General features: G+C 46.7%; 1 protein-coding gene across 5 annotated transcripts in view; it reads right to left on the reverse strand.

Moving 5' to 3' along the window:
* Window positions 1-15,905, reverse strand: part of Msra (methionine sulfoxide reductase A) — a 336,723-nt gene that overhangs the window by 232,853 nt on the left and 87,965 nt on the right. The window contains exon 1 of one of the 5 annotated variants that reach the window (XM_047549564.1): window positions 7,661-7,680. The exons of the other annotated variants lie outside the window; for them this stretch is intronic. The gene's annotated coding sequence lies outside the window, so the exon portion shown is untranslated. Of the gene's footprint in view, window positions 1-7,660; window positions 7,681-15,905 lie in introns of those variants that run through there. 5 annotated transcript variants of the gene reach the window in all.

Below are 15,905 nucleotides of genomic sequence, written 5' to 3' on the forward strand. Positions count from 1 at the left end.
CACCAAGGGAGTCTGCAGCACCAGACTCAGGTCTCAGGCCTCTGCTGAGGAACAAGGGCTTCCTCATGACCCTGCTTCATTTACAAAATATGGGGAGCTTACAGCCCCCATTAAGAAGTCTCCAGACAGGACTAGAGGAGAAGCTGAGCTATTTAAGGTCGTTTCCTAAGCAAGAAGACAGATACAGATCATGAAAATAACACAGTTCTGCAAGTGTGGCAGGTGTCCTGGGAGGGAACTGGCTTCTGCCCCAGCCTGATCCCTGCTAACTGATATGACCTTGGGTATGCCAGTTAATACCAATGATCTGAACTTCAGGTTGGAAAGGACAGCCTTTTCACAGAAGTCTCCAGAGTCACGTTTCCAGAAATTGGTATTTGTGGACAAGTTTTCATCTTCCATCACTGAAACCAGGGCTGGGCTAATGACACCTGAGTATGAGCACTCTGTTCTCGAGCCCGCCTTGGAGGTGAGGCAAGGGAGCCCTTGACTTGGGTCTGTTGGCCGAATCCAAGACCCAGGCCTCTGGGAAACCTCCTGGCATCACCCAGGGACCGCCAGCCTCGCTCCCTCTCAGAGCTTCCTGTCCTGGATCCTTCCGAGCTGAGCCCTACAGCTGTTGCCAGCCTGCCTTCAGGGCGGCCCAGACAGGCCTCGCTTCTCAGAGGAGGCTGGATTTGAGATGAACAAATGCTTCTGGTTTTAAAAGAACAGATTTGAGAAGTTTTCTACAGGCAGCTTCTCCTGAAACTTCGGTTCTCATCCTGAATTTTAAAACCATAATGTGACATTTTAACATATGGCAAAGAAAGATGAATTTGAGATCGTTTCAAACTGCTTAAAAGATCTGCATTAAACACAGATTTCCATTATTACAGAGCTAATAAGTCCTATTCTCATCTGGGCTATCAGCAACAGAGTAAGTAATTACCTTTCAACTTGGGCTGTTCCAGTCCATTAGCCCAATACTGATGACTCAGGAAAAGCCATCCACGAGAACTAAATGCTGATAAAAGATGAAATGAAATGGAAGAAAGTATTGCTGCCTTATCCCAGTCACCTACATCTACTGTGAGGAATGAATCAAAAATAAATTTGATGGAGTGATAAGTCTAAGATAAAAATTAAAAATAGAAAACAGAGTTGTAGCTAACTAGATGAAAGCAGAAAGCAAAATGGATCCTTGAACTATATACATCATGGATTCTGAGGAACCCTCAGTCATCAGCTACAACATTTACTTATGTACAAGGACCAGATCTAAATGGTACCAAACATCTCCAAAGTGAAAAGCTAAAATCAGTGCATCAGGTAGTCACTCAACAAACCAGCCGATATGTCAGGCTTCTCGCTAGGTGCTCTCAAGGTGAATGCTAATGAGACAACACCCTCTTTGTGAGAGATTCAAGATAATCATTTTAACCATGCACGAATCAAGGGTACTTCCCACCAGCATAATTACTTCTAAGTTCTTTAGACTAAAATTTTTCTTTAATCAAGAATCCCTGTTATCAATTAGCCGACACTTGTTAGTTCCATATTACATTCCTGGTATTCTGGGGAATGCAAGAATAATGATCATGGTGATTTGATAACAGTGTACATTCAAATCAGGGAGATAAGACCAAAGAACTTGAAGCAGGGAAGCATGTACCATGTTAAATTGTGTAGCAGAAATTAATTCTAAAGGAAGGCAAAGAAAAGAACAGAACCACCCGGCAGGCCGGGGAGGCAAGGCCATCACACCTGCCATGAGTGCAGGAGCAACGAGCTGAAGGCCATCAGGGGAGGGGCAGTCGGGGGCAAAGTGGAGCCGTGGTGGTGGCACAAGGTCCAGGTGGAAGAGCCGTGGGAAAGCATGGCCCTGGGACTACCAGGCACACTGACTGACTACTGGTCACTCTCGCGGCTGTCCTGCAGCCCGAGGCCACACTTGCCATTCCTTCAGCACCTGGGAGGCTATGCACTCGGCCTGCTTTCTCTCTCCAGACAGCACCACGAGCTCTTCCTCTGTGTCCCTCACGTCCTCCCTCTTTCAGGAGTCCACTACAGGTTCCCCACTCCACTTGGAGGCACCCTCCCCAATACATCCCTTACCACTTACCCGGACCCCTTTTGGTGACCTGCAGAGCTAAGCTGCTCGCAGCTCCCTTCCCTAGAACCTTTCTTAGATAAATATGTGGCTGGGGACCCTGGTTTGGATGCTGAGCCCTGTCAACTCAGCACACAAGGCCATGGGAGGACCAGGCTGGTTCCTCGGACACATAGCCCAGGTGTGTTTCTCCACCAAGTAGACAAAGGCTGCCTTGTGCGGGTTAAATGGAAATGTAGTCATTTTCAAATGCAAATGCCTGAGATGGGACAGACTAGGAACACAGATGACTGCAGGAAAAACCAAGAGTGACAAGAAAACAGTGACAAAGAAGGGCTGCAGATTGAGCGAATCAAGGCAGGATTCGGAAGACAACATCTTGAAGCCAAGCCTGGCTCCAAGCCCAGAAAAGAGACAAGCGGGAAGATTCCCGGGCGCACGGCCCAAGGAGGGCTCGCATACGTTGGAGGTGTCAGGGAGATGCCTGGAGAGCAGTTGTAGGCCCGATTTGTGAGCAGTGCCGAGAACCAGCCAGAGGGAGCTGATTTTTTCAAGGTTCAGGGGTTAGAGGGAGAAACCTTGCCCCGGGCACACACAGAGTAACCCAATCACTGGAACACGACCCTCCCTGGGGCTGCACGAAGCCAACCCTGACCCTGGGCCTGCATTCTCTCTGGTCTGCACCCCAGACTCTTCACCGCAGTCATCTTATGCTTCCAAGGACGGGGCGTGGCCTTGCTGCTGCAGGTGTGGGTCTCACCTGGCGGAGAACCAAGCCTTCAAGCAGACTAAGAGGGCCTCCAGCTCAGAGGCACCCAGCAGTTAACGGCCTTCTTCCTGAAGAGCTAAAAGCCACATATTTGAACCACTGGCACTAAGACTTAAAATGGAACAGAGAGTACTGGGTTGATTTTGAACAGAAAAGTGCCCATGAGAGAGCTTGCCGTGAGCAACAGGCCCCGGAAGCGTTCCCTTAACCTGCTTTCTTTCCACCTAGGTCTCCCTGCCCCTTCCTCTCTCCCCTTCACCTTCCACTCTGGAGAGGCCCGGTCAAAGGTCACCCTTTTCTTCCACAGAGGCTGCGTTCACTCCCCGCTGGTGTGATGTGGATCATGTGGTCAGCCCCCTTCTCCACAGAACCGCCTCGGACTCTTGCTCACCTCTGGCACAGCACGTAGGGCAGACATGTCCAGGGCCTGACACGCATGGCCCAGTGAAGGAAGGGAGGAGCCTACCAGAGCCTCTGGCCAGTCAGTTCTTCCTGTGGGTAAGACTCTGGCACTAGCCTCCCTGAGAAGCTCCAACTTCCATCCCCGACACGAGATGTCTTTTGCCCCTTAGCCTGGGTCTCAGGTCCTTCCTCTCCTTCAGCGGGTTCCTAATCAGCACATGCCCTAATCTGTGTCCCTCAGTTAATACTTTGCCATCCGGACAGTTTCCATCCCCACCTTTACCCCCTCTCCCTGCCTCTCAACCAACCACAGCTGGACTCCCGGGCCTGGTCTTCAAGTCCACCCCAGCTGTGAGTCCGCAGCTCCATCCTTCCAAACAGCACTTCCAGTCTCAGGTGGCTCTTCCTGAGTCCTCAATGGCCTTCTTTGCTGTTCTGGGATCCACAAGCTCCTTCCCAGCCAGCAGGTAACACACACTAGCCACCCTCACCCCAGGTCCTTTGTCCCTGTCACCCCTCCCAGCACAGCAAGGAAGAAGTACAGGGAGCTCTGCCGTGCTTCCATTCCTCTGTCCCCAGCCGCAGCACAGGATCCTCCCCAGTCCACATGCAAACCTGGGAGGGAGCTTGCTCATTTTTATTTAATTTTGTTGCTATTACTCTAATATATGCGGCATTACCTCCAAATCCTACTTCAGATACTTTTGACTTCAGATACTGTGTTATCTCTTCTGATAAGAGACACATAAATAGCTCACAACATTACATGAGAAATGCTTTGGCAAATCTCAGCAATAGATAGAACACTTTCGGATTTCAAGTAGTTGTTAACAGAACTATAATGCCATCATAATGATTGATACTTTGCACAAATTCCACTACCAGCTAAACAAATTGCAAAGACATTTTAAAGATGATTTTCAAAGTGTTCTCACATGGTTGAGTTGATGATTTAGCTTTTTCCAGTAATATCAGCTCTATGTAATTAACTGGGTGATTCCATATCGGTATTTTGCTGTGGCCGTCTGTGCTATCAAATGTGCTGCGATTTGGTCACTGGGGGAATAGAAATGCTGACAGATTAAAAAGTATATTTCTTCTTACAGTTTTATTCATTAATAATAATTTGTTCATTACTTGATGTCTTATCAACAAAGATCTAAGGCCCTTGTTTTCTCTCACAGCAGCTAGAGGGTGGAATTTTCCTAAGTAACCCTATTACGAGTACAAGGCAATAGAGTTACTCATTTTCTTAAGGCTCTGTTTTCAAAACCTAAGGTTTAAATTGAGGTAACTCTTAAGATGTCAGCACTCGCAGTTTCTTCCAGGGTCAGGGAGTTGAGGGAGAAACGAACATGGACAGATGAGGAGCTATGGCCACAGCAGAGCCAAAAATTTCTAAAACACATTAAAAAATAAGTAAATAAAAATGTGAAAATGGACTCCCAAATGGCAGCTCTTTCTAACAGACCCTATCTGACCTGCTCTCTCAATAAGCACACAGGGGAGAGTCAGCTGGGCGGGCGGGAGCCTCCCCAGCAGTACTCAGGAGCAGCCTAACTCACAGGGAAGAGAGCAGGATCTCCCCCAAGATCGAGAACCAGGGCAGGAGATCCTCTTGCCATGCCTGTGCGGCTGCACGCTGGAGGTCCTCCAGCACAATAAGGCAGCAATGGGAAAGGTAATGCATTCAGCTTGCAAAGAAGGGACAAGACCATCAAGACTCGCAGTGTGACTATTTGTCTTAGTCCATTCAAGCTGCTATGACAAACTGCCACAGACTGGGTGGCTTCTAAACAACTAAAACCCATCACTCACAGCTGTGGAGAGATTGAGGCAGCAGCAGACGTGGGGTCTGGCGAGGGCCCCTTCCTGGCTCACAAGAGGGCTGTCTTCTCACCACATCCTCATGTGGCAGGAGGCACTAGGGAGCTCTTTGGGATTTTTTTTTTTTTTTTTTTTTTTGATTCATTGTACACAGATGCTCTTTGGGTTTTTTGTTTGTTTTATTATTTTAACAAGGGCACCAATCCCAAAGCCCCGTTGCGATAGGGGTTAGGATTTCAACACAGGAATTTGGGAGGGTGGGGGGACATGAACATTCAGTCTATAACAGTCTACATAGAAAACACCAAAGACCAGAGAAAAAAGTTGCCAGAACAAGTGAATGAGTTTAATATGTCTGAAGACAAGTGAATTTAAGGAAAAATCTAGCTCATTTGTAATGACATCAAGCAGAATATGTGTGAAATTTATCTTTCCATTTTTCTCAACAACATATTTTAAATAACACATTTTTTGCGTCTTATGAAATATAATCTATCATTTTTCTCTCGTTTTCTGGTTCTGGTTTCGGTGTCCTAGCTAAGGCTTATTTGCCTTACTCAAGGCCACCAAGATTTTTCTCCAATGTTTTCTTCAGGAAGACTGATGGCTTTATGTTTTAGATTTAGGTTTAGGATGCATTTTTGAGTTAAGTTTGCTCAGGATACAAGGTTAGTAGCTCTAAAATATGAAAATAGTAATAAATAAAGCGGCAGTAAGAGAAGGAACTGAGAAACGGTCAGAGTCAGGAAGCATGCGCTCAGTTACAAGCCCTTCGGCCCGTCTCCCCGGGCTGAGGCGGACTCGGCTGTGCAGCCACGCAGGGCAACCAACACGCGAGGGTCTCGCCAGCAGCCCGTGGTGTAAATCCGTCAGCAGGTCTGCTGCAGCCATGGAGAAGCGGGAGGACGCACTGGTGCCTGGGCACAGCCACAGACCCAGGACTCCTCAGCACTTGGCCCACCACATCGTGGTCAAGAACGAACAACTGACACGTATTCCTACCATGAGCCCATGGCTGGCAGTCATTGGTGTCACCTGTGACAGTAAACAACACCTGAGGAACATTGGTACCTACTCAGCATATTCAAAACACTGTGGTCGTCCAAAGTTATGACTGACTCCAGCAAAGCCTTTGTCGCTCTTCAGATGCACAGAAGAAGGGATTCCTGCTTGGGCAGGAGGCTGGACTTGGTGAGCTTAGAGCTCAAGCAGCGGACCTAGGCCCAGGGTCTGAGAAAAGAAGTCGGTTCAAATCCCAAGTGAACTGCCAGCTAGTTACGTGACATGTGGCCAGTGGACAGGTGAAGCCATTATCCCAGGACAACACAGAAATCCGTATCTGTTGACATTATCTCCAGACTGGGAATTCCATGTATAAAACAATGCAAATGTACAGGACCAAGATTATTAGTAATAATAAACAGTAGTAGTAGTAGCTAACACACATGCGCTCAATACTGGTAAGCATTTTACATGGATTGACATACATGATGCTCACTCAGTCCTCTGAGGTAGGTACATATTATCCCCATTGTGCAGATAGGAAAACTGAGACAAAAAGAGCATGAAGATCTTGTCCAAAGTCACAAAGCTAATAAGTAATAAAACTGAGACTTTAACCCAGTCAAACAGGTTCCAGGATCCCTACAGCCTTGTAAAGATCAGAAATGGTGGAGGGCCATTTCCATATCTTTCGACAGGGTTTCCATGACTGGCACCCAAGTACCTGTGGGGAGGGGCTTCTTCTGGAGACTGGCACTATTCTTGTCTTTGGTGGGGTGGGGTGGGAGGGTGGCATGGGAATCTGTAATTATTCCTTGGGTTATGTGGACTCTTCCCTTTATCTCACAATGGGGGAAAGTGGATCAGATTCACATAAGGATTTGACTACCCAGGTTTTTACCATTGTGAAGGTTCCCTGTTCTGCTGTCATCCCTGATTCAGGCCCAAGTCACAGCACAAAGGTTAGGACACAGGGGAGCAGAAGGGGCTGCACACCTCCCCCGCCTCCCCTGGTCCTTGGAATTTGCATGCTGGAATGACTGGAGAAAAGCTCGGCTAATCTCCTGGCTGGCGGTTGTTATTATCATGCAGCGCACACACGCATTCACCCAGACTTAGAGGGAAGGAATAAGCCCTCGTGGCTCTGCTGATAAACAGCCCCCCAAAATCTTTTTCCCTGTGCTCAGACCAAACACATTTTGAGGCCTTGTCATACTTAAAAGTGATTTGCCCCTAAGTCTTTTATATGTTAATAACATTGTCCATTGAATATTTCATTCCCAAGATCATCATTTGATTGGTCTCCCTGTGATTTTCAGTACAATAGGAATGGCCACAGCAGTCCGGGGTGCCTTTGGACACCAATCTGCACGTTCGAGCCACGTCCCTGCCACTGAAACACGCTGAACCTGGCTGCAGCAGAGCCCAGGCGTGTCGTCTAGTGTGCTTATTTCCAGACAAAACATTTTAATTCCTGGCGTGGGAGAGGGGCTGGGAGGAGGGGCGGTGCTGGAAGAGGACAGACAGGAGGGAGGGAGGGAGAGGGAGGAGGGAATGTGCACGCTCACCCGGGAAGGTGTCCTGCTCGCTCACTTTCTCCAGCTAGTGCAAGGGACTTCGCTACCCGTCCTCTGCACGCAGGCTGGGTGGATGTAGCCAGGTGCTTCTCAATCCTGGGGAGCGCAGGGCAGGAAGAGTGGAGCAACCTGGCCATCAGTTCTGATGCCAGGCCTGGATACAGGATTGAGAGTTGGGGTAAGTCAGGGCTCCCCTGACCTATGTAAGCTGGGAAGACAACACCACTGGCAAGCAGGGCACACCCATCATCAGTGAGAGCCCTGCTGAGAATTCCACAGGCCCTGGGCATATGATCAAGGACATGCGGGGACTGAGGCAACACAGGATGTCAAAAGCGTAGCAGGGTCTCTTATCACGCAACTCTCCAGCACAGCACACACATACGCACTCTTACACACACACACACACACACACACACACACACACCTGTACACACTCGTGCAGACATACATCCACACAAAGAAACAAAACACACACACCATTATGTGAAGATGCACCTTCTGTGGGTTTTGCCTTGACAGTCTCATGAATAACATTCTGGGCTCATTGTCCCCTGAAATATGTGTAACCAGAACTTCTACAAAAGCCTGCCACCATCACCCTTCCCACCACCCTACCCATCCACCCCAAGTGACCTGGAGCCGCTCTTCTGAGTGGAGACAGATGGCATCTACTCACAGACACCTGACTTTACCAACCCAGGTGCCTTCCTTTTGTGAGGGTCCGTCCTGTGCCCAGACCACCTCAGGCACCTTCTGAGCCTAGGTCAGGTAGCACAGCAGTACAGCCAGCCCCCGGCTACCCCAAGGAATAAGCCCAGGGTCTCCAGTGAGCCCTTTGGCTTCCCTGTGCTCTGGTCTCCTCATCTGGGAAAGTCAGGTGATAATGAAACCTACCTGCAGGGTTATTTCATGTGTCTGTTTTTAACTTACAATGGTGTTTAGCACAGGCCGGCGATGATCCCACCACCCTGTGACCCAGCGAGGTACTCCCAGCACCTCCAAGGAACAAATGAGGAGACTGAGGATCAGCAACACCATCACATACACTGTCTCACTTTCAAGACTATGGGTCCTAATTTGGGGCTGAGAGCATAGACTCAGCCTAAAGAACTTTGGTTGGTATCATTAGGAAACTAAGGCCACCAAGTGCAAACTGCCACTCATTTCTGGGCAGATGACCTTAGTGTAAACTCCCTGACCACCTCCCCCCGACACCTACTCTGCTCTTGCCCCCTTCCTTGGGGGTCACCCTTCTTGCTGGGATTGCCAGGAAACCGTGCTCTGAATTTTCATTTGAGTTGAATGCAGTGGCATACATCTATAATCCCAGCAGCTCAGGAGGCTGAGACAGGAGGACTGCGAGTCCCGGGCGGGCCTGGGCAACTTAGCAAGAACCTTGGCAATTTTTAGCAGGATCCTGTCTCAAAATAAAAGTTAAAAGGGCCAGGCATGTGACTCAGTGGTAAATTGCTCCTGGGTTAAACCCCTAGGACTCCCCTGAAAAAATAAATAAATATATAAATAAATAAAATCTTATTTGAATACAGTTGAAATTTTCTGCTACTATGTGAATTTGGGGTTTTTAATTGGAAACCCAATTAAAAAAAGGGCAGGGGGGTGCTTAAGTTAAAGAAAGTGGATATATTGTTAGAGAGAAGAGTGTTCGTTCCCATTAAGTTCAATGCCAAACAAATGCATTATGCTGTAATGATACTGACCCTAATTAGAGGCCAGCAGTTCAAAAAGAATACAGCAAAAAGAAGGCCAGTTGCATTTTTCTCCAGTTTCTCAACCCTGGCCACACACCTGCATTAGCTGGGAGGTATTTTTTAAATGCTAACACCTAGCCCTCACCCCCTGGGATTCTGGTTTCATTGTTCTAGGATGGGACCCAACCATCAGCATTGCTGTAAGTTCCTCGGGTGGTCTATGTGTGTCCTGGGTTGTGGGTCACTATTCTAGAGGGGAGGAAAGCTAGTATTTCTTAAAGCCCTTCCAGGTTCCAGGCATTGTACTCTGCTTTCATACATACTATATTATTGACTTCAAAAATAAAAATTCCACTAGGATTTAGGGAGAAGTCTGTAATCCCAAGAGCTTTCCTAGTCTCTGTGATACTGGGTTGCTTACTAAGTACAGGTTTTTTCCTGGCTCCTGGGGGCGTCCTAGGGAAGAGCAGAGGGGTTAAGACCAGCATGGCGCAGAACGTCCGCAACCTCCAGAAGCTGGCGCTGGCTGTCTCTGGTCATGCTGAAGAGCAGGCCTGGAGAAAACCAACCAGCGGCAGAGGAAGGGGACTCATGCAGGATACGTGGAAGCCCCAGTTGCATGCAGCCCGTGGAGGGCTTCCCCACCCAGGAAGGCCTCGGAAGAGAGTGAGCAGAAACATCCTAATGAAGACACAGGCAGAAGAGGATCCAACTGCACAGAACTGTGAATGGCAACAGATGAGGACCAGCGAGGAAGACACCTGCTCACACCTCAGTCTCACTTTTCTCTTTATGTCCAGTTAGAAGTACAGTTCTCAAAAAATAGCTTTGGCAAGTGTGGTTTTAAGAAATGCAGGATTTCTTAAGAAGAGAATGAGGGGGAGACATTAAGAGAAGGACCTAAAGAGTCAGTATGAGAGAAGTCAGAGGGAATGAATGTTTTCTTTTCATATGTCCCAGATGGGCCCGGCAGTATTAGTCTCCCTTGTGGGTTTGGAATGCAAAATGTGGAAAGGCCAGCTCGTTAACACACCTGGAGTGCTCAGCTGCAGACTGGAGGCAGCTGCCACACGGATGGGCAGATGGGGAGGCCGCCATCTTGGTCCCTGTGGTCCTCCCACCTGCCTCGTCCTGATGGGCCATTTGCTGCCACCCAGGCAGGCAGTGTCCTTCTGGGCAGGGTCTATGGTCCCTCTGAGCACTTGCCCAGACCCATCGTCCCCCCTGATACTGCCTGTGGCTCCTGCATTATCCTTCCTTGTTCCTCTTTCTTAGTGATGAACAGATGTGCCTTTGATCTCAGACATCATTTTCATGCAACAGAATCTTGTTTCCGCCCAATACCATGGTGATTTCACACTTAATCCTCCAACTTCCAAATAGATGCTGCTTATCTGATTTTACAGAATGGCAGTGAAGCAGGATTCTACAAGGCATGATGCCCTAACCCCAAGGGCCAGTACCAGAAAAGCCACCTGAATGTTCCATGATCACCAGTCTAGTGGCATTTGAAATGGGTGAGCAGTTGCAGTTGCTTAATAGTCCATATGGCAGCCTCATACACTGGGCCTGTCCTTCTCACAACTGCCCTGAAAGATGGGCACATTTATGAAGAGAAACTAAGAAAATGATGGAGACAAGATGACAAGGATGAGGGTCTGCCCCAGGTTCTGAGCATGTGGTCTCTAATCCTGACACTTTATTAGTCCTTTCAGGTGGTTTAACAAGCTACTGGTGGCTGATAGACCACAGAAAGTTATTTTTCATAGTTCTGAAGACTGAAAGTCTAAGGTCAGAGTACCAGCAGGTTCAGGGGCTGATGAGAGCCCCTTCTGGTTTATAGATAACCAACCACTTGGGTCAATCACATGGCACAGACAGACTGAGAGGATTTCTGGACTCCCTCATGACCTAAGCACCTCCCAAAGCCTCACCTCCAAATACTACCAGCTGGGGGGTGGAGAGTGCAACATATAACTTGGGTACAGCAGGAACCATGACATTATGAAACACCCATCATCCACTACTCTGTCCCGCCTAAGCGTGAAGACTCCAGCCAGTTCCCCTACCTACAACCTGCGTGACCCTGGGCAAGCCACGTAAATGCTTAACACTTCAGCCTTAGTTTCCCTGTCTGCAAATGGGTATCAGCACCAAGCTTACAGAAAATTGTGAGAATCAAATGAGGCATATACCAGGTGCTCAGCACAATGCCTAACCCTTCAAAGTCAGTCAGGAATATATGCTGCAGTGGCTCTCACGCAGCTCCACCGTGTCCTCTGTGGCTCAGTCAGCCTCTCTGGAGGTAGACAGTGCCTCCTGCACTACTGCCTTCTCATTCTGAAAAGGCTGTCGGATTCTTCATGTCCACTCGATCCCACCCCAGGCCACGCCTTCCATCCTTTTGCTCTTCCAAGGTCCCTGAGCACAGAAAGACCATGCATGACCATGGAAATAATGGGAATGTGTGGCACCAGCAAATGGCACCAGCAAGAGAGAGTGACTCTCCCAGAGCAACAAGCAGCCGGGTGGGGAAGGGATATTTCAGGAGCTAGAATGTACCAGGCCTTCCAACCCACAAGGAGACTCCAGCTCCTGGTCCTCTCGGGCTGCCTTGCTGTGTACTTGAGTCTTTGGGCCCGCCATCAGGGGTACTGGCTTCCCTGTGCCACAGCGTGACAAGGTCCCCTGGCCCACTGTGGCAGCTGACCACAGACAGTTGCCAGTCCCATATTATCCCCTTCCCAGGTCAGCAGGTGGCTCCACAGAAGTCAAGTACTGCACTAAAGGAGCAGCCCTGTGGGCACTCAGTAACCTAACGGAAGCAGGATGCACTCACGGCCATACCGAACACCCCCAGGCCTCAACTCTGCCAGTACCCTTCCCCAAATAAAAAATAAATAGGAGTCGGGGTCAGAGCTCTAGGAACAACTGGGGCACAGTCCCACCATGGCCACTTCTCTTCTCCAAACTCTACCACTTGGCTTACTCTTATTCCCGGCACATCAGAAGTCCCAAGACCCTGCATCAAAAGGCCCACGTGCTGTGCCTCACAGAGTCTCAGGGCAGGAGAGGAGGGCAGGCATGTCGGTAAACCGGGCCCTCTGCAGGTGCCTGCAGTGTGTGTTCCTGTTCAACCCTCCTGGTCACCTGGTAACTATCAGGCAAAATTAGTGGTGTGCTCCCACTGAAAAGCTGGAAAGCCCTTGGCCAAGAGTGGACAGCCAGACCCACAGTTATAGGGACAGGCCAGGATTCATACATACGTCCGTCAGCTCCAAAGTTACGCTCCTCGCTCCTCAGATTCTCTTTGGAAGGACCTTTTAAAAGCCACAGTCTGGCTCTCTGGCTTCCCAGACACAGGCACTAAGAAAGCCATGTGCCCAGCTTCTTTGGGGCCCTCCACATGGAGCCCAGGCCACAGGGCTCCTCCGGGGAAATGTTCTCTCTTCCACCACCTCTTCTCAGAAAGAATTCTTGGTGTCACTAGTTGGTTGACAGGGTACAAAAAAGGGGACTCTGGTAGGAGACCAAAGTATTTCCCGAAATTATTTCCTGAAAAACAACTTCAGTGTTTCTCTTCTTCAAACAAAACAGTAAAAAGCTGCATGAAACCTGCCCTACTTAGGGCTTCTGCGAAAGGTTTGGGGCTTGTAGGTGGTAAATCAAACTGAGCATTACTAGGGGACTCATCACCCAAGCACCTAATGAAGATGATCCATCAGCACTGCGGCAACTTTATTGGGCCATTCCTGCCCAAGGAAACAGCAAAGAAGGCCGGGCGCGGGGAGGCCGCCAGGAATTAAATGGGGAAACAGATGATATTTAATTATATAAATATTCTCAGCAATGCTCCTGAGGGATGGGATCACTGGCTTCCTGGGCTGCCCCTCATTGAACCGAGCAGCGAAGGAGACTTCCACCCCAGAGGTGCTGTTTCATTAGAATTCTCGCAGTCCATATTTAGAAAGTGGGTGCCTGGAACTGGCTGCTAGCACAGGTTCAGAATCTGATGCCCTAATATGTGATTAAAAAGGGAAGAGGGAGTTGATCTCTTATTCATTCGATATTTACATTTTATTAGTGTTATTATTATTTGGCATAATTACATACAAAGAATTAGCAATGTTAATTAATGCTGCACTAATGCAGTCCTAATTACTTCCATTTATTTCAGAACATAAGTGAATTTATAAATTTGTTTATTTGGAATTCAAGTGACATCTTGGATTCACATTTTTTTAAAAAATCAAATCTATTTGCCTAGACTAACAAATCTTATAGAGGAAAAAAGTTGCCTAGAGTTTGAGCTAAATAGGACCCCCTGCCAAATTTGTGAAATGGAAAAATAAAATCAATTTAAGAATGAGCTATTGATTCATCCTAACTACATTTCTAATCACCTGTTGGGTTTGTTTGATATTATTTTTATCCCCCTTGCACTGTAATGAAGCTGTGGTCCACGGAGAATTTTGAAAGAACTTCTTAGCACATTTTCAACCAACAAAGCACAAAGAATGAAAAGAAGAAAAGCACTTGATCTCTTCACCCTGCTAAGAATTATACTGACAACTTTCCTAAGGGTTTAAAAGATTGTGAGTTATAAAGTTTCCTTCCTGGGGAAAGCCAAGGGAAACTTTATACATTTTCTTCCATATTTAACAGTGAAAAGTCCATGAAGAATTAATATCCCACAAAACAAGGACACTGCTTTTTTTCAACATAGTACTGGAAGTCCTAGCCAGAGCAATTAAGAGAAAGAAATAAAGGACATCCTTTATTCTCTTTTTTTAGGATGGAGCTTCTTCAAAAAAATCTAAAAATAGAACTACCCATATGATCCAGAAAGCTACACCTCTCCTCAGTATTTATCCAAAACAAAGTCAGCATACTTTAGAGATGCATACATACCCATGTTTATTATAGCACAATTCACAATTACCAAATTATGGAATCAGCCTAGGTATCCATCAGTAGATGACTGGATAAAGAAAATGTGGCATATATGCACAATAGAGTTTTACTCAGTCATTAATAAGAACAAAATTGTGCCATTTGCAGGAAAATGGATGGAACTGGAGAGTATTGTGTTAAGTGAAATAAGCCAGACTCAGAAAGATAGGTATCAAATGTTTCTTTGATAGAGGTGGGGAAAGGAGCGGGGGAAATCATGAAGGAGGGAGGGAGATTATTAAATGAAAGAAGGGCATGAAGAGCAGGAGGTAAGGGGAGGGGCAAAGGAGTGAAACTCATCAAATTATGTTATATGCATGCAAGAATATGTCACACCAGTCTGTGCAGTTATTATGCACCAAATTTTAAAAAAGAAATAAAGAACATCCAAATCAGAAAGGAATATGTCAAACTGTCCCTGTTTTCAGATGACATGGTCACATATATAGAAAATCATAAAGATTCCATGAAAAAAGAGGGTTAAAATAAATAAATGAATTAAGCTTCAGGATACAAAACCAACATACAAAAAACAGTAGCATTTATACATGTCAGTAGTGAACAATCTGAAAAAATAACATAATCAAGAAAGCAGTCCCATTTACAATAAACAAAAAATAACAAAATACCTGGGAATAAATTTAACTAAGGAGGTGAAAGAGCTCTGCAAAGAAAATAATGAATCATCAATGAAAGAACTTACCAATGATGATAACACAAATAAAAGTAAATAAATCCCATGTTCATGGACTAAAAGAATATTGTGAACATGTCCATAAATTTAATTAATATTGGTAAAATCTCCTAAAGCAATCTACACATTCAATGCAATCGCCATCAAAATACCAATGACATTCTTCACAGAAATGGGAAAAATAATCTTAAAATTCATATGGAATCGCTGAAGACCCTGAATAGGCAAAGCAATCTGGAGCAAAAGGAATGGAGCTGGAGGCAGCATATTAGCAGACCTCAAAATACACTATGAAGTTGTAATAACCAAAACGGAGTCCTAGTGGCATAAAAGCAGACATGCAGACCAAAAGAACGGAAGAGAGAACACTGGCACCTCAGCCAACTGCAGGTGGCAAGAATACACACTGGGGGACAATGATTGCCTCAATAATTGGTGCTGGGAAAACTGGATGTCCCATGCAGGAGAGTGAAACTAGACTCCTATCTCACACCATGTAAAAGTCAATTCAAAATGAATTAACGATTTAAATATGAAGATGAATTCACTAGAAGACAACAGGAAATGCTTCACAACATTGATCTGGACAAAGATTGTTCAGATAAGAATTCAAAAGCACAGGCAAAGTAGACAAATGGGATTATATCAAGCTAAAAAGCTGCACAGCAAAGGGAACAATCAACGGAGCAAAGAGAAACCTACAAAATGGGGGAAAGTATTTGCAAACTGCATATCTGACAGGGGTTAATACCAGAATATTTATGGAATTCAAACAAATCAACAGCAAGAAGGGGGAAGAAAGCAGGGGAGGAAAAGGAGGAAGAGGAGGAAAGAAAAAGAAAATGTGATTTTAAAATGAGCAAAAGACCTAAAAGAA

Source organism: Sciurus carolinensis, chromosome 4, assembly GCF_902686445.1.
Source record: "Sciurus carolinensis chromosome 4, mSciCar1.2, whole genome shotgun sequence".
NCBI lineage: Eukaryota > Metazoa > Chordata > Mammalia > Rodentia > Sciuridae > Sciurus > Sciurus carolinensis.